General features: G+C 32.9%; 1 pseudogene; it reads right to left on the reverse strand.

Moving 5' to 3' along the window:
- Window positions 1–7,248: 7,248 nt before the first annotated feature.
- LOC149571618 (putative prolyl 4-hydroxylase 7) overlaps window positions 7,249–22,491 on the reverse strand; it is a 53,512-nt pseudogene continuing 38,269 nt past the window's right edge.

The raw sequence follows: 22,491 nt of genomic DNA on the forward strand, positions 1-22,491 counted from the left end.
GGTTTCCATGTTAAATCTGGTGTCTCTAGTGTTCATGATTGCTGAATTGTTTTGGTTATCAGTATTTGTTGCATTATCAAGTTTCAGTGATCTGTAACTAAGATCAAGATTTTAGACATCTAAGGGACTGTGAAATGTTTTTGTGGTAACTGATTCACCCCCTCCCCCTCTCAATTACTCCATTCTCATTTCCAACAATTGGTATCAGAGCTTTTTGGTGCTTGCAGGAAAGGATTTCAAGGTTCTAAGCCAAAGATCAAGATGTCTTACAAAAGAGAAATTCCAAAACTTAACAGAGATAACTTCTCAGCATGGCAAGAATTGATGAAACTTCATCTAGCTACTGTTGGTGATACTGGACTGAAATACCTTGAAGAAAAATATGAAGAACCTTCTGGCACATTGTCAGTTAATGATATTGCTGAAAAGAAGACTCACAACAATATGATGATAGACATAGCATCTGCTCTCATCTATGAAGAATTTGATGACATTAAGGACTCCAAAACTACCTTTGACATGTGGAACAAGCTAAAGGAGATCTATGGAGGGGATGATAATGTGAGAAGAGCAAAAGCAGAAAGTCTAAGAGGACAATTTGATCAAATGAGGATGAGAGAGGATGAAAACATTGCAAAGTATGTTGAAAGAGTTAAAGCATGTGTAAGTGCAATCAGGGCAGCTGGAGGTGACATCAAAGGAGAAATAGTTGTAAGAAAAGTTCTCAGAACCTTGCTTCCCGTTTATGCAATCAGAGTCTCTGCAATACAGGAAAGAAGGTGTGAAGCAAATCATAAGATAAATCTTGAGGCCGTAGTCGGAAGACTAACTACATTTGAACTAGATAACTTTGAAAACTATGTTCCAGCCTCCAAAAACATTGAATAAGCATTTCAAGCCAAGCTCTCACTCAAAGAGAAAAGCAAAAAGAAGATAGAATCACAGTCAGAAAGTGAAAATGAATCAAGCCAAAGTTCAGACAGTGATCTCGAAGTGATTGAAGCTCTACTAGACAAGAAATATTCTAGAGGCAGAGGAAAATACAAAGGTAAATTTCCTCTAATCTATTTTTCTTGTGATGAAATTGGTCATATTGCAGTAAGGTGCCCAAACAAGAAAAACAATGATGAAAAGAAAGATCACAAATGGAATGGAAAGAAAGACTTTAAATCATCCAAGAACAAAGGTAAGAAATCATGTTTCATGGCTGAAAATTCTAAGGATTCTGATAATAGTGAGGATGAAATTGTTTAGATTGTTGTTAAAGATGACTTTGATAGTGACAAAGATAAAATGGCTCTTATCTCTCATGTAAGTAAGAATGATACATGGATTATAGACAGCAGTTGCTCACATCATATGACTGGTGATAAAACTAAGTTTGATCAGTTTGAAGACTATGATGGTGGCAGTGTGAGGTTTGGTAATAATGAACCTCATTTCATAAAAGGAAGAGGAAGAATATGTCTATCCAAAGAACTTATATGTAATAATGCCTACTAGGTTGAAGGTCTCAAACATAATTTGCTAAGTGTTGCACAATTACTAAATACTGGATTCAAGGTAGAATTCATGCATGGAAAGGCGAGACTGTTGAATGAGCAAAGAAAACTGATAGGATCTGGCACCCAAACTAAAGGTAACTTGTTCTATCTAGAACTTGGTGAATGCTCATGTTTTATTGCTCAAATTGAAGAGAGTTGGTTATGGCATAAAAGGTTGTGTCATGTCAATTTTGATAATTTGGTAAAAATAAGCAAATTCAAGAAAGTAAGAGGCATTCCTAACATTAAGAAACCTGAGGTTGGTCTATGCAAGAATTGTAAGATTGGTAAAATGGGAAAAACTAGTTTTAAAGGTAAAAACTATCAGTCTCAAGATATATTAGAAATTGTGCATACTGATTTATGTGGACCCATTGGAATAGAAAGCTATACTGGAGAAAAGTTTTTCATTCTTTTTGTTGATGACTATTTAAGAATGATGACTATCATGTATCTAAGGAATAAATCAGAAGCATTTGAGAAATTCAAATGGTATTTGGAAAGAGTTGAAAAAGAAACAGGGAAAAGGCTGAAATGTTTAAGGTCAGACAGAGGTGGTGAATTCATTTCACATGAATTCAATAACTTCTGCATTGAAAGAGGTATTAAAAGACAAGTTTCAGCACCAGGAACTCCAGAACAAAATGGAATAGCTAAAAGAAGAAACAGATCCATTATGGATTGTGCAAGAACCCTGATGATAGAAAAAAACATTGCTATCAAATACTGGAAGGAAGCCATCAACACTGCAGTTCATACTATAAATCGAGTACAGTTGAAGGACTCATTCAAGACTCCCTATGAATTATGGTATGGCTACAAACCCAATGTAAGTTATCTAAAAGTATTTGGAAGCAAATGTTATATTTTGAAAGAATCTAGAAAAGGAAAATTTGATGTAAAACGTGATGAAGGAATATTTTTGGGTTATTCCTGAAAAAGCAAAGCATATAGATGTTTAAATCTATCCACTCACAAAGTCATAGAAAGTGCACATGTGAAAGTTGATGAGTTTGCAAACAAATCAAAAGAAGAAAGCAAAATGGTGCCTGAAGACTACAAGAGATTTTTTTACATTGAACCTAATACTATACCAAGTATACCATTCACTCAAGAATCCTCAACTCCTGAGTCTTCAGTAACCGAGCTGCAAATAGTTCAAACTGAGCCATAGCAACATTCAGACACTACCGAGCAAGTGTCTACCGAGTCTGAAGCAACCAAGCCAGAACAGCCTGAATATGAAATTGAAGCACAAGCAGATATCAATGAAACTCATTCAAGAGGTAAAGAACATGTATTAGCTAAATATGTCAGAAGACATCATACACCAGATCAGATCATTGGAGACAAATATGAAGGAACCCTGACAAGAAGTAAGTTGAAAAATACTTGTTTACTTGCTGATTTTGAGCCTAGAAGTACTAAAGACGCATTGGCAAATGATAGTTGGATTGAGGCAATGAATTAGGAAATAGAATAGATAGACAAGAACAAGACATGGACTCTTGTACCCAGGCCTAAAGATAAGAATATAATAGGAACCAAGTTGGTATTTAGAAACAAGTTGACTGAAGATGGTAAAGTATCCAAAAACAAAGCTAGATTGGTATGCAAAGGATACTCTCAAGAAGAAGCCATAGATTATGGGGAAACTTTTGCTCTTGTTGCAAGATTGGAAGGAGTCTGAACCTTACTTGCATATGCTTCTCACAAAGGATTCAAAGTTTATCAGATGGATATCAAGTCAGCATTCCTCAATGGAATACTGGATGAAGAGGTTTACATTGAACAACCTGAAGGTTTTGTTGATCCAGATAAAAGGAACATGGTCTGCAAATTACACAAGGCACTGTATGGTCTGAAATAAGCCCCTAGAGCATGGTATGAAAGATTGCATAACTATCTTATTCAGATTGGTTTTCAAAGAACTAATGATAATAGTAGCTTGTATATAAAGGAAGGACCAGATAATAAGATTGTTTTGGCAGAAATATTTGTAGATGATACTATTTTCATAGGGAATGATGATCTTTGCAAAGAATTTTCAGAACAAATGAACAAAGAATTTGAAATGTCTATGTTTGGTGAAATAAAAATCTTTGTTGGTCTTCAAATTCAACAAAATAAGAATGGCATCTTCATTACTCAATCAAAATACATCAAGGAGATATTGAAAAAGTTTGGTATGGAGGACTGCAAACCTATTGGAACTCCTATGTGTACTAGATTGAAACTTACCAAAGATGATGAATCCAAAGAAGTAGACCAAACATTGTATAGATCTATGATTAGAAAGTTGCAGTATGTAGTTCATACCAAGCCAGATATTGCTCTTGCAGTTGGTATTGTTGCAAGATTTTCAGAAAAACCAAGAGAAACTCACCTAATGGCAATTAAAAGAATAATGAGATATTTGAAAGGAACTGAAGATTATGGACTATGGTACAAATTTGGAGGTAATTTGGATCTGAAAGTTTTTACTGATGCTGATTGGGCAGGGAATCTTGATGACAGAAAAAGCACAAGTGGAGGAGCATTCTTTCTTGGAAAGAGATTGGTTTCTTGTACAAGCAAAAAGCAGAATTGTACATCCCAATCTACAGCAGAGGCAGAGTATGTTGCTGCAGCAGTAAACTGTTCCAACATTGTTTGGTTTAAGTAGTTATTACAAGGAATGAAGATGGAAACAAAAGAACTAGTTGTTATGTTTTGTGACAATACTAGTGCAATCAATATATCTAAGAATCTAGTGATGCATTCCAAAACCAAGCACATAGCAATAAAATATCATTTTGTCAGAGAATTGGTGCAGGACAAGGAGATCAGACTGGAATATGTGCATACAAAGGAACAAATTGCTGACATATTCACAAAGACACTACCTAAAGATACATTCTTGTATCTCAGAGGTAAGTTAGGGGTCACTCCCCTATCTAAAGTTCACTAAAATAAAGTTTTAAGTGATGCATCAACCTATGACAAGTTGAAAATCTATCAAGTTGATGGAGCAGAGTATTAAAGTCATTGCATATGAATCTGTACATAAGGTACATTGTAATCTAGTTGAGAGTACTTTCAGCATACGAAGAAGAGCTTTTACTGTGTTGTATTGTCTTTGGCATGTGTTGTCAAAGAGGGAGAGTAAAACTTTAATATCTATTTTGAAATTGTAAGCATTTGTAGAGGGAGAATAAAACTGTCATATCTTTCTGTTATACAATTCCTTCACAGAGGGAGATTACTAAAAGAGGGAGAAGTTTCTATCTAAGAGGGAGAAGTATTATGTTGACATATTGTGCTGCACTATAAGAGAAAGACTTGTTTTCAAATTTCATTCTACTACGACATGTTGTGTTGCCATCAATGCCAAAGAGGGAGATTGTTGGATACAATTGGTTAATTGAGTGTTGTCTTTGATGTTACACAAATGTCATATCAGTCATCAGACAAAGTCTACTGAGCTCAGAAGGTAAGCATAGTAGTTTATAGAGTCTACTAAGCGTTGCTGTATATTACACTGTAAAGATAGCTTCTACCGAGCTAACTTGGTTAACGAAGGAAGTTCAGTACTTATTGAGCTCACTCGATGATCGAAGGGAACTGTGACAGAGTATTTATTGAGCTGGGAAGGTAAGCGAAGAAAAGTTAGTGTTTACCGAGCTAGGAAGGTAAGCGAAGAAAAGTTAGTGTTTACCAGGCTGGGAAGGTAAACGAAGGATTTAGTATTTACCGAGTCAGGAAGGTAAATGAAGGATTTAGTATTTATCAAGTCAAGAAGGTAAATGAAGGATTTAGTATTTACTGAGTCAGGAAGGTAAACGAAGGATTTAGTGTTTACTGAGTCAAGAAGGTAAATGAAGGTTTCAGTGATTACCAAGATAGTTTCCACCGAGCTCACTCGGTCATCTATGGAAACTCAGTACTTATCGAGTTCTCCCGGCAATTGAAGGGTTGTCACAGAGTTCGTTGTATTAACCAAGCTCAATCGGTTAACACAGGAATTATTTTCTGAACAATATTAACTGAGCAGGGTCGGCCAGTAAAGGGATTTGTTAGTTTGTAATTTTAATTATTTCTAGCCGACTATTGTATATTGTTTGATTATTGGTCAGTGATTTGAGCTGACTAAGATAATCTGGAAGGTATATATGGTCACTCAAGTTGCAAATCAAAAATAGAGAAGTGTGATTATGAAAAAGTTATCAATGCGAGTTATAGTATGAAGAGGTGAATGTTGAGAAAAGTCTGATGGAGGATCAAATGTGTTAAAGGAGCTACGAAGTTGTATTTGATCAGTAAGGATCCAGTCAAGCATAACAGAGATCTAAAATCAGCAAAGATAAGTTGCACACTATATCAGGTCATTTCATTGTTGCTTTCTAACCATTGTAACAGTGAACTTAAAATCTCTTAATAGAGTTGGTTTAACAGCCATTCTATAAATCCTCTAACAAGGTGACAGTTCAGTTGAATTGTTCTAAAGACCTCTAGCAAGGCCACTCCTAACAAGGTGATTAAATCCTCTAACAGGGTCACACCTAACAGTGTGTTTTGTAACCTTTGACAGGGTTGGCTCCTAATAGGGCTCACTTCAGAAGAGTGAAAAACAGTAACTAGTTACATTGGTGGTTTTTCCCATATTGGGTTTCCACATTAAATCTAGTGTCTCTAGTGTTCATGATTGCTGAATTGTTTTGGTTATCAGTTCTTAATAATTATTAGTATTGCTGCATTATCAAGTTCCAGTAATCTGTAACTAAGATCAAGATTTTAGACATCTAAGGGACTATGAAATGTTTTTGTGGTAACTGATTCACCCCCTCCCCCTCTCAGTTACTCCATTCTCATTTCCAACAGACCCTATAGAATCTTATAGGAGCTTGTCAAATAGATAGATGTCATATAGATTGAAATTCTTAAAGCTAAACATATAATTAAATATACCCTTACAATAACTTTTTTGATTCAATCTCATGTGTTATTTGTTAAGATAAATCTTATATTCCAAAATGTCCCAAATTACTTGTAATAATATAGGGGCATTACAGGTCATTCTACATTTCCTCACATTCTAGTTGACATTGGCATCTCCAATCCTCTCCTTTGGGAGCAAGTTCTCATGGTAGGGGATAGGTCATGGACTCAATTGCTAGATTATGAGGACCTCCCCTTTTGGAGTCATCAATGCTTCTCCATTGGATATTTAGTTATAGATTATCTATTTGCATGTCAAAGAGGCATTTTCACTTTTTGGAGGGACACAAATGATAATTATTTGACTATTTGTGCATCTAACTCTTCCTCTAATGACTCTCCATAGGGTAATGATGACTCCTCCCAATGTTATGGTTCTATTGAACTAGCCCTTTGTGACCTAATGGATCTGACCCCACCTCTTGTTGTTGATGTGGTCCACTCTAGCCATGTGTAACCTTCTCTAAATGTTGTTGCTCTTGATTCACATCAAGGCTTGACTATTGAGATAAAACATTGTCAATATCTAGAAATTGTTGTTGTTGATTCTCTCTCAAAATGGGCTCTTCCACATTCCTCTTGTAGTTGGGACCCTACTGAAATTAAGGCTTGAAATTGTTCGAAGGTGGAAAAAATCAATATGTAGACTCTCACTCACCTCCCCAAATGGTGGGTATGTTGTCTACCTATTATTGATGTGGACTAGAAGTTGTGTACTAGTTTGTTTCTAATGATCTTTCTCAACTTTGTTGTACATGTTGGAATATTTAGGAAATGAAAGATGTTGAGGTAGGAGGTAAATTTGTATCCAATCAAAATGTGGAGAGCCAATCATATAGGTGGGGTTGTTCATGCATTCCCCAGTAGTAGCCCACTTAGCACAATCATCATTTTCATCAATGCATTCATCAAAAGTGCCCATTTTAATGAAGTCATATGCCTTCACATGTATGCATTTTGTAGCAGACCACTTCTCTCCTTTTATAATAGGATAGCTTCCATGCAAATTGTTTTCATTAGCTGTCCCATTTGGCAAAACACTAAAGAATAGAATAGCATCACCTTTTCTTGGCTTCACTGTATTAAAAAAACAACATGAATTTCATTTTTCACTTGTACTACAATCATCTCATAGATCATTTTAGTTTTGACTATGAATTAGAAAATAAATTATACTAATAAAAATAAAGAATATAAGCTTCACTTCATCTTTCACCCTTTAGATTATTAAATGTAAACATGAATTCTTAGTCAGTGTTAATTTGGAGAACGAAAAAAATTCCAAAGTATTTATATCTGAATATACACCTTTGGCACATTCTGACCAAGAATTGTCTTTTAATTGGTCATCACTTTCCTGACTACCTAACAAAGATAATTGATTAATATTTGTAAGAGCTCACTTACATTTTATGATATGGATTAACCACATAAAGTGGGTGTTTGATGCAAAGAAACTAACCTCTAAATAGGGAAAACTAGTCTCACCCCCCTTGATCACATCTGATAAATGCATGAGCACTATGGTAGTTATATGACCAACCACCTCTTTGTTAAACTTATCATGGAAAATATCAACATAAGTTTCATATTTCTAGCCATTTTCATAATGTAAAATCTGTATTGCCTTGCCATTCTCTAAAAACACCCATTAAAGGAATATTAATGAAAGAAACTTACAAACAAGATCTTTTATAGTATTGGAAAAACTAGGGCTTGCATTTTAATGAGATCATTTCATGATTGAAATCTTGGTTAAATAAAGTGGGAAGGGCCTAGCCTAAATTAGTAAAATTACATTCAATGAAAGTAGTTAATGAATTTCTTTTTTCATAAGAAGTTGTACAAGAATTTACAATGTTATAAAAATGGAACAGCATTTTGTAATCATCATCAGAATGATACAAGTTATTTAAGAGAATCTTTACTAATACATCATGAATTAGACTTAGGTACAATGTCATCCTAATAAAAATGTACAAGCAATGCCAATAAATAGCCTTTGTAGAGGAGTAAACGTAAGCTAGGAAAGATCTACTTATTACATGATCTTAATCAATATAATCTATAATATGGATGTCTAGTAAAGCCCAAGTGCCTGCTTAAAATTTCATCCAACTAATTTATAATGAATAGTCACATATGTTTCTACATTTTAAAATTAGGCTTTGATTGATGGATAACCCCAACATACCTGAGATTTACTTAAGAACATTCCTAAGCTTGTTCTAATCTCACTCATACTACTCTTCCCTTATTCATTATCTGCCACCATTGATTTCTCTAACTTGTCTCTTGCCTAAAGTTAACATTCCTAACTGTAAGGAAATATTTAATAGTGTAAAGTTCAGCCCTTAGACCCCTTACGAGACTACTTAACTAATGAAAAGTATAAAATTAACTAAAACAAACCAATGTCAAAATAAACAAAAACAATTAACCAACTCACATATTCTGATTCATACCAAACAAGAGGCTACTTCTAAGTCTTTGGAATTTGGTGGGGTCTCTAGTAAGCTAGGGGTTGATTCTTTGTTAATGTAGTAGTGCTTAATACTAGATTTTGCTAGTATAATTATTTTATTTAATCACACTTACAATTTTAATTCTAATTGGTCCTCCATACATGTATGACACTTGTTCATTCAAGTAATCACCATTTAGGAGTTTTTTTAAGTAGATTTTTTCATTTCATTTTGATAGCTCATCTTAGGTTCATGGGAGTGAACTCACGACCACTCATTGAGTATTGGGTTTGACTTTTGATTAGATCCAATTACTCTTGTCATATGCACTCTCCTCCTTTAATTCTTTAATCCATGGATGTCTTTTAGGCTCATTTCATTATTGTGCTTCTTATTATCTCTTTACATCTTGCAAGGTTTTATAGATTTTGTGTTCTTTATGATCATAGTTCAGGTCTAATTTTGTTTCCATACTTTGTAAAAGATGGGATCTTTACTTTAGTTTCTTATGTTTCTTTTATTTCAATAATAGATATGAAATATAATTAGGATAAATAAACTTCATACAATTAAATTCACTAAAAAATTAATCAGAGTGGGTTTAAACATGGACAAAATTCTATAGTTAAGTGAGTTCTAAGTTGAAATTGTACTGGGATGAGTGTCCTCGGCCAAAGTTCTAGTGTTTTACTAGATAGATTAGTGCCAATCACTACTCATGAAACATAGATCAATGAATTTGACTCAAAAACTACACAATTAAATCATTATAGCAACATCACAAAAAAATTAGCCTCTAAATAGAGACCCCCTCTCAATTTCAAACCCCTATAGAAATAAGACAATCTTAAAGATTTATACTATCCTCCTCTACAAGGGTTTTAACAAAATGACAAGAAATTAATTTGTAAAAAAAAATGAGCTAAACTAAACCCTTATTCAAAACTCTAAAATTTTCTTTTAAACAAATTCACACAACAATGGCATTCCCTTTATAGTGTTAGATGATTTAACAAGAGAAATGGCTACTTTCTTTTGCATGAGCATTAGGTAAATGAAATTAAATTCCATTAAATTGAGTTAGTGGACATAAAGTTTTATAATGATAGGAAAGTGTAATTACCAGTACGTAGAATGACAATCCAATAATAAGGAAACTAATACTCATTCCTTCTGCAGCAATCTGAAGAAAGTTTTCTTTATTATTGTTCAAATTAATAGATAGTAAATGGGTCAGTGCAAGAAGTTGGGTCTCACTTTTGGCCAAAAAGTGGAAGTGTTTTTCCTATTTTTGAAATTTTTTGTCAATTGATGTCAAAATTTGAGGCATTTAGAGATTGAATATAAAAAACTTCAGATATAAAAATTTTACTATTCGGAATCTAGTTTTTGAAAATGTAATTTATTTGTGTACCCATGTGATAGATTTTTTTTTGGTATGGATCTTTAAAAACCACTTTTTCAAAATTCTTGTTTAAGGACCATACCACGCTCATGTACAGACACCATAATTTGACACAAATAAATGATTTTTCACAAATCCTTTGAAAGGGAGTTACATAATACACCTAAGATTGATGGCAATATTTTTTTTAAATTTTTTATTGAATAATTTTTTTTATTAATTATTAATTAGCTGTAACAGTATTTAGATTGATGACATATAAATTAATTTAAGAAAAATTATAAAATAAAAAAGTTATTAGAGTTTTAGCGAACTTCACTATTTTACATTTAGTTACCAGCTTTCATTAAAAAATAATGCAAAAATAGTAAATAACATCATAGCACTATAAAATTTATATATCTAAAATCAAGACAGTAAGAGCTCTAATGGGTTTTTGTTTCATAAAAAAAATTTGATCGAGAAGACCCTCTAAAAATTATGGCAAGGCGTAAATTTGTTATTTCAATGCCTTAGCCAAATCTTGAGAGGTCAAGGCATAGACTTGGTCTCATGAAGCCTATCCCAAACCAAAATCTAAGGTAGGAGAAAAAAATCCCACCCAATGTTGTAAGAAATGGGTACCCGTTAATAAATTCAAAAGATAGGTACCCATTTTGAAAAAGTCAAATTGGCATACCAAATCTCCCCCAAAAAATAAAATTTTAAATTTTCAGAAACAGGTACCCATTTCTAAAAAATACAAATTTTTTATATTTTCAAAAATGGGTACCTAATTTTTAAAAAACAAGTGCCCATTTTTAAAATTTCAGATCGGGCGCCTGAGCCTAAAATGGGTGCCCGATTTTTTAAAATGGGTACCCGTTTCTAAAAGAGCATGATCTCAATCCGTGGACTTCTGCAAAATTGAAACCCAACTCCTTGCTTCTACCCAAATGTCCTTATAATAGTCTATATGTAGGACCTAACTCATACCATTAGAAGTGGTCTCCTACCAAATTTGTCCATAAAAAATGCACTTACTGTTGTCTTTGGCACCTACCAAGCACCACTTTCTAATTAATAAGTAAGACAAATGTGTTTGATCATTAAGAGGAACTAAATAAGATATTCTTATCTAGAATTAACCATTGTTGGCACCTGAACTATAGCAATTGCAACTAATGTTGTCTGACCCGAAGAATAGCCTACAATGAAGTCAAAATTAATTATATTACATTAAAGTCCAAAAATCTTTTGACCTCTTATGAATTTTGTCTGCCTATAATTTCTACTTGATATTACGTTTTATGATCTTGTTGATTCTTTATTGTACGGGTTTGAATCCTATCCCACTTTATCTAATTAGAACAATTATATTACATCTAAAACAAAAAAGAACACATTTATATCAATAGAAATGAAAGCGAAACATCTAATATCCTAACGTAGCTTCTCACCAATAGCCTCAAATATTACACTCATGTAAAATATAACACCATTGATTCCACCAATTTGTTGGCATACCACTAGGCCAACACCAACCTAATACAGAAAATACAATTGTTAAGTTGTAAAGGATGACTCGATAAATAATTAAGATTCAACAAACAAAATTTCATCAAGTACAATACATATTATGAAGTTGTAAATGATGAATGGATTATTGGAAGGAATTGTGGATGAGTAGATAAATTATGGAGAAAAAAAAAATCATTGAGTATATTGCTTACAATGATAGTAGGAGCATAGTTTCTATGAAACAAATCAAGTATTTTGGTCTTGGACAGATTTTCCAACTCCTCTATATATTACTGTATAATATATTCAATAGATTGATAACCTAATATCAATAGCAATCAACTATTTTTTTAACGTCTTCATTGGAACTGATTAGCTCCAAAGTTTTACTCAAATTTTAGCTTAAATTGAAACTGGATGTTGACCTAGTTGATACTAGTGAATGAAATACATACATACATACATACATACATACATACATACATACATACATACATATATATATATATATATTTATTTGTAGAACAAACAAAGATACGCACCAAGATTTCAGTTGCTTCATATGACACATCACATTAGCTTGCATTAACAACAAATGTATTAGAAAGAGCACCACATTTTGAACATGTAGGGTTTTTTAAATTAGATATTGTATACTTCTTAGATGGTCATTTTAAACAATCTCACATTAATATGAAAATTGAGTGTGGAAAATTAGATAATTTTGACTATTTAATACTTTTAGTTTAGAAAACAAGTCATAAATTATGTTCTTATAGTAAAAGAATACTTTGACTTAAGAAAAAAACTACACAATATTAAAACATGACATTTTTCTTTAAAAACTAAAAAGGTACCTATAATGAAGAACTTCATTTGGACTTGCTAATTGGTTGTCACTATTAACTATAAGCTTATCTTTAAAGTTTGAGCTTCACTTGGTTTCAAGAATAGTTTAATATTCTCTACTAAACAAGGCCAACCACATGAAGGTAGAAGCTCATTTGGCCCCTCCCATGCCCCCGCCCTAACATCACTCTAAATTCCCCATTAACATTTAATAATATTCATTCATTCATCCATTTTTGAAATATAACATTCAATCATTATAATTACATGATAACATTCATTAACACATAAAATTCATTAACAAACAAAATTCATTAACACACAACATTCAAAAGTAATTCATTCATGAATAATTCATTAACACCCAACATTCATCAATAAGTCATTAACACATAAAATTCATTAAGACACAAAAATCATTTCTTTTTGGCATTCTTGCTTCTTCTTTTTCATGAAATTTCTAAGAGGAATATCAATGTCCTTGTCATCCCCCTCCTCTACTAGTTTAAATGCATGTCTCTTGCTCATCCATTCAAGAACATCATGAGGCCGATGCACCAAAGGGGGGTCTTCTGTAATAACAAGCACTTTATGAGTTAAATTCACACCAATTTATATTAGTGAATTATGAGTTTTTATTTAAGTAAAAGAACTATAAATCAAAAAAATAATTTAAAACAACAAAACATAGATTTTCTTTACTTGAATGTGCGAAATGAGCTACCTACTAATCAGTCTGAACATCCTCTAGCACTCGTTCAATATGACATGATTCTAATCCTCTAAAATATACACAAAAGGGTTACACCAAGTTCAATTAAAGATGTTAAATTGTATTAATAATTACATAATTATTTAAATAGAAAATGAGCACCTCCATGGATAGTACGATGCACATCAAGGGCTTCATGATGTGGCATATGATCTATGTCATAATTAATAAGCTGCATTGCAATGTCATGTACATTATTATGAAATAGATTTTTGCTCAAGTATTTAGTTTCTAATATATTTTTTGGCATAATTACCTATGCACATGATGTAGGAGACTATTCAGTTGGGGCAATGGAAGCTTGCCGTAGGCATTCAGCCACGGCTACATAGCCTTGCTTGAAGGCAATTCTTTTGTGTTCTTCCATGGCCTCCAGATTAAAATCGGCACCCTGCATTTTATTTAAATTTTTTATTAATCAAAAAAATTATTTACTTTTTATAAATATTTTTTTCCGCAATTCATTTATTGCTACTTACAACTCATGCTTTGATTTTAGAATATCCCCCAGAGCCAAGTTTGTGCTACCCAACCTTTTCCAGCCTAGCCTTTGTTGCCTTTGATGTGTCCTACAACCTATGAAAAGTTTGAAATATGTTAGATGATATAGATATAAAGATCAATACTAATTAGTGCCTTATTACATTAATGTACTAGTAGTTAACACTATTGCATACCTTCTCGCACTTGTTGGTGTAGTTTCTCTTCGATCATCTGCCCCTTTCTCCTTTGCATCAAAAATAAACTCATTCCATTCCCTCACTATAATAAAGGGAGGATGCTCGTACTTCAGGTTTAGGATGAGACTCTTTCTATACAAGTCCCTCACAACCTTAATATTTTTGCAAGCTTTTTGTAACATCTTCTTATGATCAAAAATATTATTACCAAACTCATCCTCTAAATCTTTAATGAGCTGATCTTTTCATTTTTGATCTTGAAAGTTTCACCTTTTAAGAAAAAACACAAAATTGTTAGATATAGCTAATAAAAGAAAAGACCTGAATGAAAGGAAAAATGTTGCACCACTTACTGATATGAAAAAAAAAATAGTGGGATAAAATTAGTTCACTTATGATGTTCCACCTTGTATTTATGGTGGGCTCGAATATTTGTAGTGTGGGGTCATAAAGCTTCCTATAAATTGTATCATTTCCTGCAAAAAATGTCATGGGATAATCAATCCAAAGCTTCCCATGAATAGGGAAATGCATATTACAATATAAAAATTAATTATTTAAAGTACCTAGAATCTTAGGACATTTTAAAAGCATCGGTTCATCATTGTCAATCAACAACGACATCTACATAGCTCTAATGTTAGAAACATAGGTAGCTCTAGGAAATGATGGTGAATTATCACCAATACTTGCACTATGATCTATCTCTGGCATAGCAGATGGTGCATCTCCTACCACACAAAAAAAACACACTATGTGATGCACCCAAGATAAAAGTACAAATTATCAACTCATAATTAACACAAAACCAAATATAGCAAAACAAGGATTTACCAGATGGACATCCCCTTGTTGCCAACATTACAGTTAGCAATCTTGTATGGATGTTCGTTGACCTCCTAGGAGTCTCTTGCACTTGATGACCTAAACAATACATCGTTAGCAAAGACATTCTGAAATAATAAAACTAAGAGTTAACTTAAGAATTTTTTGAATGTTTGAAATAAAAAATTCCTTGTAACTTGTCAACTAAAAGATTATTTTACCAGTGGCAGTTGGAGCTCTACTACTACCACCCTCACTATGTTGTCATTGAGTAGGTTCTGGATTAGTTGCCAAAAAATCCTATAACAAGAACACATATTACATATTTTACTTCACAACATAAAATATTATAAAATATAAATCTTTATTGAACTTTTGTTATAACTAAAGATTCATTACTACTTACTTCATAATGACAAGCTTACACTCTCAAATCAAATAGCCTCTTCATCATATGCTCGAATGGAATATTTGCTTCATCCAAAGTCCTCATTATTTCTAAATTAATTCTTTTTTTTTTTGCTTCAACATTATTGTTACATTGGGAGTTTCTGCAATATCATCATTAGAAGGGGTAGCTAGTGGCTTTGTAGTTACTATAGTTGCTTTTCCCTTATCCTAAACATCAGATTGTGAGAGGAATATCAGTAAAACTATCATAAAAACTCAAAAATCATAAATAAAATAATGTAATAATATAACATTTTTTAACTATCTAATTTGTACAATTTTAATAAGCTTTACCCTTGTTGAAGAATGGGTGGGAGTAGCATCCTCATGGCCTCTATCATCTGTTGAATCCATATCATTCTATCACAAAGATTAAACATAAAAACTTCAGCTAACTAAAAGCAATAGACACCAAAAGAAAACTTATTAACAAAAATTGTATATAGTACTTACAACCCTCATGATATTAACTTTATTTTTATCTATGCAATTTAAATGGTAATCTATTAGCAGTTCTTCCCCTGTACTTATTGATTTTATTGCACAAACAAAAATTCCATTCCCCTCACGTGCCTCAAATATGCAATTGGGTTTCTTACTAGTTGAGGGAGGTCGCGTACTATTTATAAAACCCACAATATTACTTGTTGCTTTTGGTCTCCCATCAATGTACATAGAAAATCTTTTACTTTGATCATTTTCTTTCTATTGTATATAATTAGCTGATAGTGCATACCTATGCATACTTTTTTTATATCAAACAATCTGCATCCAATCACTGTAATTGTAACATGGACCGACATACTTGAACAATTTGACAACTTTGTTGTAACATACCTTTATCCCATCCATGGAAAATAAGCCCAAACCATGTAATGAGGATGGAGCAATGTGATATATCCTCTCATTAACACAAAAATCTATGTTAGTTGGAGGTAGCTCATTAGGTACCCATTCTTTCTCAATGTGTGTGTGCACCGAAAGGGCACCTTGATGTCGCCTTTGGTCTCATCATCATAAGAACATGACCCCCCATTAGCAAAGAAAAATTGCATTTTTTATCAAATTTTTTTCTAATCTTTTGACCTCTAGTTGATCTCCCTATTTTAGTCATACTACATGTAGAGCTTTCATCTACCATTTCCTCATTTCCCTCATTCGATGTAGATAGATCTAACAAGTACCTATTTGGTGGCACATATAATCCATCAAATAGAAATTTAATAATATTTAAATAATATTTATATATAATAATCAAGTCATGACTCATACGTGCAATTCTTCCTTGTCTATATGTGAGAGATATAAAATGTAGTACGTTGAAAGTGATTATACAATTATATTTCTATACGGACCTTCTTTGTCTATATATACATTATATGATTACATAACATGTCTATTTATAACATATGTGGTCAATGATAAACAAGAATAATATAAGAAAATTATGTTTATTTATTGACTTATTCTTGTTGATCCATGTCACTGTGCACGATCCTGGCCAAAGGGGTGACGATGTCTGTAATCAATTGACTATTTGCAAAACGGGTGATAATCAAACACAATATAAACAATGGTAATTATAAATAACATATGTTATAATCATTATAATTGAACACAATAAATATGTAATCGTATTTCTTGCACATGTTAATCATTTATCTTAAGTTAGCTAAAAATTACATGATACGCATATGCTACAAATAACTTAGAAGACAACATGAACAATATGCAACATCATAAACATGAAAACATTTACTTTATATATGGAAAGCAAGATTGTCAACAGAAGGGGTGACGATGTCTATAGTCAATTGACTATTTGCAAAAAGGGTGATAATCAGACACAATATAAACAATGATAATTATAAATAACATATGTTGTAATCATTAGAATTGAACACAATAAATATGTAATCATATTTCTTGCATATGTTAATCATTTATCTTAAGTTAACTAAGAATTACATGATACGCGTATGCTACAAATAACTTAGAAGACAACATGAACAATATGCAACATCATAAACGTTAACAAATTTACCTTATATATGGAATGCAAGATCGTCAACAGAAGGGGTGATGATTTCTATAGTTTTTTGTTATCTTCTTTTTCATCATCCTCATCATCATCATCATCATCATCATCATCATTGCCATCATCATCGCCATCATCACCATCATCATCGCCATCATTATTGCCATCATCACCATCATCATCACCATCATCACCATCACCATCATCATCATCATCATCACCATCATCATCATCATCATCACCATCATCGTCATCACCATCATCTTGATCTTCATCATCTGCTTCTTCGTCATCTTCAATATCTTCTTCTTCCATAACATTATACTTTATCGGCCTTCCTCTTGGATCATGTCCAACAAAAAATGACTAACCCTATTTATGTGGAACCTCTGAGTAAAACACTTGCTCACATTGGCTTGGAAGAACATAGGGCTCATCTCTAACTGGCTCAAACAACCTTGTATTATTCATTGTTAATCCATTATCATGTTGAATAACCATTCTATTTGGATCATTTTGATTTAGTCATAACATGTACCATTTGACGATAAATAGAACTACTTTGAAGGAGTTAAAGTCACACTCAATTATATCATCCAAGATGCCATAGTATTAATTTTGACATTGTTGAGGATGTATGTTGTTTCTAGATGATATATTTGTGGCCATGATAGTACATAGCTTTGTAGTGCTTGACCTAAAATTTTTGAAGTGTGTGTAAATTATTTGCATTGTGAGTTGATACAAAACATACGTCAACTTATGATCATTAATAAATTTCTACATACCTCTCCACCTCTTAATCCCTTTACTAGATCAACTACCGTCAATGTAACATTGGAATCTCCATTACGATGAGCTTCTATAACCAATGAAGCAACACCTTCCCATGTTAATGAGCAACCATTTTTTTGACATCGCTCAATCCATATCATCATCCAATCAGGATTGTTTGCAATATAAAAATGTATTGCATCCCACTCTCAACCACCTGTATCAAAAAAAATACACCAATTATAAATAACTTATATTGAAGATTTATAAGAATTAATTAACTAAAATATCATCTTAGATTTACCTCTCACTTTCCTTGTTCTACCTTTTCTTATCAAGTACTCCCCTTCGAATTTGTTAATTGAGTTGGGATCCCAAATACGATCTACATGAATTTTTGCTGCAAACTTAGGAAGATATTCACTAATGTACACAATGGTCTAGTATAGATATTCACTAATTTACACTATGGTCTGGTATACCATATATCCCTCCACCATAGAACCCTCAAGATGTTCTCTCTATCGAACCAAGGCTTTCAAAAATTTCAAGTTCCTCTCAACCATCCATATTGACCTAGTTGGTATAGGTCCACACAATTCAATGTCCTCAACTTGATGTATGAGGTAGTGTTTTTGTGCATTGAAAAAACTTGGAGGTAGACACTTTTTCATTTCACACATAAGAAGAGGAATTTTACTCTTCCAATATTTTATATCTTCTTTATTGATTTGTTTAGATGACAACCACCTCATGTATTTTCCAAAATCATATATAACATGTTTGACATTGTTGGCAAAGTGGTGTGGGAGAGATAGAGGTAGAATGTAATGCAATATTTGTAAAATGATCTTGTTAATATTTTATAAAAGAATGCAATTAAAACTACATGTAGTATACAAATATATAGTGAATACAAAATAACTAAAATTACCTTAATAAATGTATGTCAATCGTGTCTTTTCAACCTTAGCCCAAGCTCACTTTTCTTTGATATGAGATTGTTTATGTTCGTAGCAAATCTTATGGGAAATCACATTTTTTTAATGACTTCTTTTATGGCATTTCTTTGCTACTCTGGCAATAAGCAACTAAGGGCACTTGTATCAATCTAATCTCCATTTTTATTTGATCGAATGCCATTTTTCATTGCATGGTTGGATTCTTCAATGTTATTGCAAGTTTTGACAATTTGGTCTTTTTCATGCCTTCCATCCAAGATTTTCCATAATGTCTCTGTTAGATTCTTTCCAATATGCATAGGATCAAACAAATGCACAATTGGGAGCTGCTAGTAGTACAACAACCTAGTAAATTGTGTAGGATAAATTTTTAGTCCTTTTGGAAGTTGGTCATTGATGCCTTGACAACCTTCACAAGCATCAATTACATCATCAATAAACAAAACACAATATCAAAATATAAATTTGAAACAAAAACCATCAGATGGAATGACATTACCTCAACTATTTATTTTATTGTATGCCAACTTCCATAGATGAGGTGTCATTCTCTATGGCTTTGATGTAGTCTCTTCTTTCCTATTGAAAAGATGTTTCTCGATAATTTGGTACTTATGATTTCTATGTAGAAAGTGTCCATTCTCATCGAACACTTGCTTTCTTAAACTTTTTGAATGATGAGATTTCATCCTTCGACCACAAACTAGACATGCAAATTTTCCTTTTGTTTGAAGACCTACAAGATAATGTATAATTGGATTAAATGTGTTAACTTTGTGTTGTCACTATAACATACCAAAAAAGAGGTGTTAAGAAGAGAACATACAACAAAAATGTGTTAGCCCAAGGGCATCATGTATTGTCCATACAAGCATTGTATGAAATTGAAATTGTCTTTGTTCTATTATTCTACAGATGTCATACATAGTAACCCCATTCCATAATACCATCAACTCGTCAATAAGGGGTTCAATACATACATTGATATTTTGAACTTGGTACTTACCTAGTTGAATGAACAAAAACATTACATAATTATTATGACCATTTTGATGGATTAGTAATAATAAATTAATTTAGATCGCCATTAAATCAAAAGATACTTGGAACAATCAGTGTCAACATTATGTGCTCTCTCTTTATGGACAACCAAGGAGGTATGTTATTATTGATAACAAAAACAAGCCGCACCGAGTAAGTAGATCTCATCTCTCCAAAAGGATTGACACCATCTGCTACCAATGAAAGCTTGAGATTATGAGGTTCTTCTTTAAAGTTCGGTCATTTTTTCTCTATTTCCTTAAATTCTAAACCATCTGTAGGCATTTGCATAATGTCCTAAATAATCATTGTAGACGTGGAATAATGTGAATATGATGAAGAACCTTGCAAAGCACCTTTTTTGTTAATAAATTTAATTGATATCTACTAGTATGACAAATAGGGCATTTTGTTGCAAATTCATCCAATTTATGATATATTATATGATCGTTCAGACATGCATGTATTGTTTAATACTCCATTCCAATATCTTTCATGATGGCAGATAATTCTCAGTACGAGCGAGGTAGAATGTTTGATGGTGGTAACAAACTCTCACCTATCAACTTACAACCAAAAATAGAATTTGTTAATTTCAAGAATATTCATTGCTACACAAACCCAACGTTAATTGTAAGGGAAGTACGAGTAAAATAATGAAAGAAGATGACATACCTTAACATACATGTCATTGCTACTCTGGATAAACCATTCATAACCTTCAAGTTCACCAACAATGATACAATGGCAAGAAGAGTTGTTTCGGAGCCTTCATATAGGGACTCATGTGCCTTCTCAAGTATAGGTACATCAAGCTCTATGTTGACACAATCATCATCATCTTGATCATTGTGATCATCTCGATCATCGTGATCTTCATCATCATGGTCTTCTTCCATGGTATCATTACCTTCTACCTCAACATTCACACCTCCATGTTCCCTCATTTGGAAATCTGTACTCTCTGAATTGTCATAGTCCATAACATGAAACTTAGGGACATTGACCTATATGAAAATGATGACCTTATATTAGCCATGACCATGGTGTCATCATCAAATCATGTCTTATGTAATTTGTAAATTATTAAAATACATACCAATGGACGATATTCGTTTCCCCCTTCAATGTGACCATGTTGCCTACAATGTTCCTCAACTATTTTGATTAGATATCTTCGAGTCTTTTAGCCCTTACAATTTTTGCAAGGACAATAACACTTTCCATCACCTTTTCTTTTTAAGTTAGACCACAGTTTAGCAATTGTCTCCCTATTTTTTTGTGCGTTGATATCGTCAGACATGGTCTTTCTTGAATGGAATGACTCATTGGCAGAAGAAGGATGATTTGTTTGCAACCTACAAATGGATTAGTAAGAGAAAGACACATATAGAAATGAATACTAAAGTGAGACAGATAGAAAGAGGTATAGATAGAGAAATAGATTGATAAAGAGATAAAGAAATATAAAAAATGAAAAGAAACAAATACTTAGTTGACCTTCCATAACTCTACCTCTACATATTGCACTTGCTATATACAAGCACTTCCTAAGAAAGTGATGGGAACACAACCCATGCACAGAATGGACACAACAAGAAAAGGGAAATTGTATTAACTGTGAAAATAAGCTAGTACATTCAGTACAGAGAAAATAGACTTCAAAACATGCCCTAAGGGCTTACAATAACATAAATCTGAAGATAATTTCCCCTTTCAGTACATCCTCTCAAACTTCACTTTCAACTGCATTTTACAATGCCAGAAATGTCCTTAAATAGACCCCAGAGGGTTAAGGACTAGGAATACATTCTAGAAAGTGCTAGTAGGCATCCACCGACCAAATAGAAGTCTCCAGAAGCTGCGTTAGAAGTCGACGCAAATTTAGAAGAATCCAAAAATGGTAACCAAACTTTCGGGAGGCATAACTTTTGAACCGTAGCTCCGATTGACGAACCATTTACATTTTTGGAAAGCTCTTGAAGCGCTCTATAGCCCTGTGGACTAGCTCCACTCGTCCCCCATTTTTCAGCCCTTTTCAAGGTCATGTAATGCCCCTAACCTGATTTTGAAGCATTCTTAGCAGGTCTCCAAAACTCGAAAAATTGTGATAACTTTCAAACCGTGGGGCCTTTTGACCTGATTCTTTTTCTGGAATGTTCTAAATTACAATTACATTCATCTGGCCAATTTACACCTCCTAGTTCAC

Source organism: Cupressus sempervirens, chromosome 2, assembly GCF_028749045.1.
Source record: "Cupressus sempervirens isolate cs-2001-9-10 chromosome 2, ASM2874904v1, whole genome shotgun sequence".
Classification (NCBI taxonomy): Eukaryota; Viridiplantae; Streptophyta; class Pinopsida; order Cupressales; family Cupressaceae; genus Cupressus; species Cupressus sempervirens.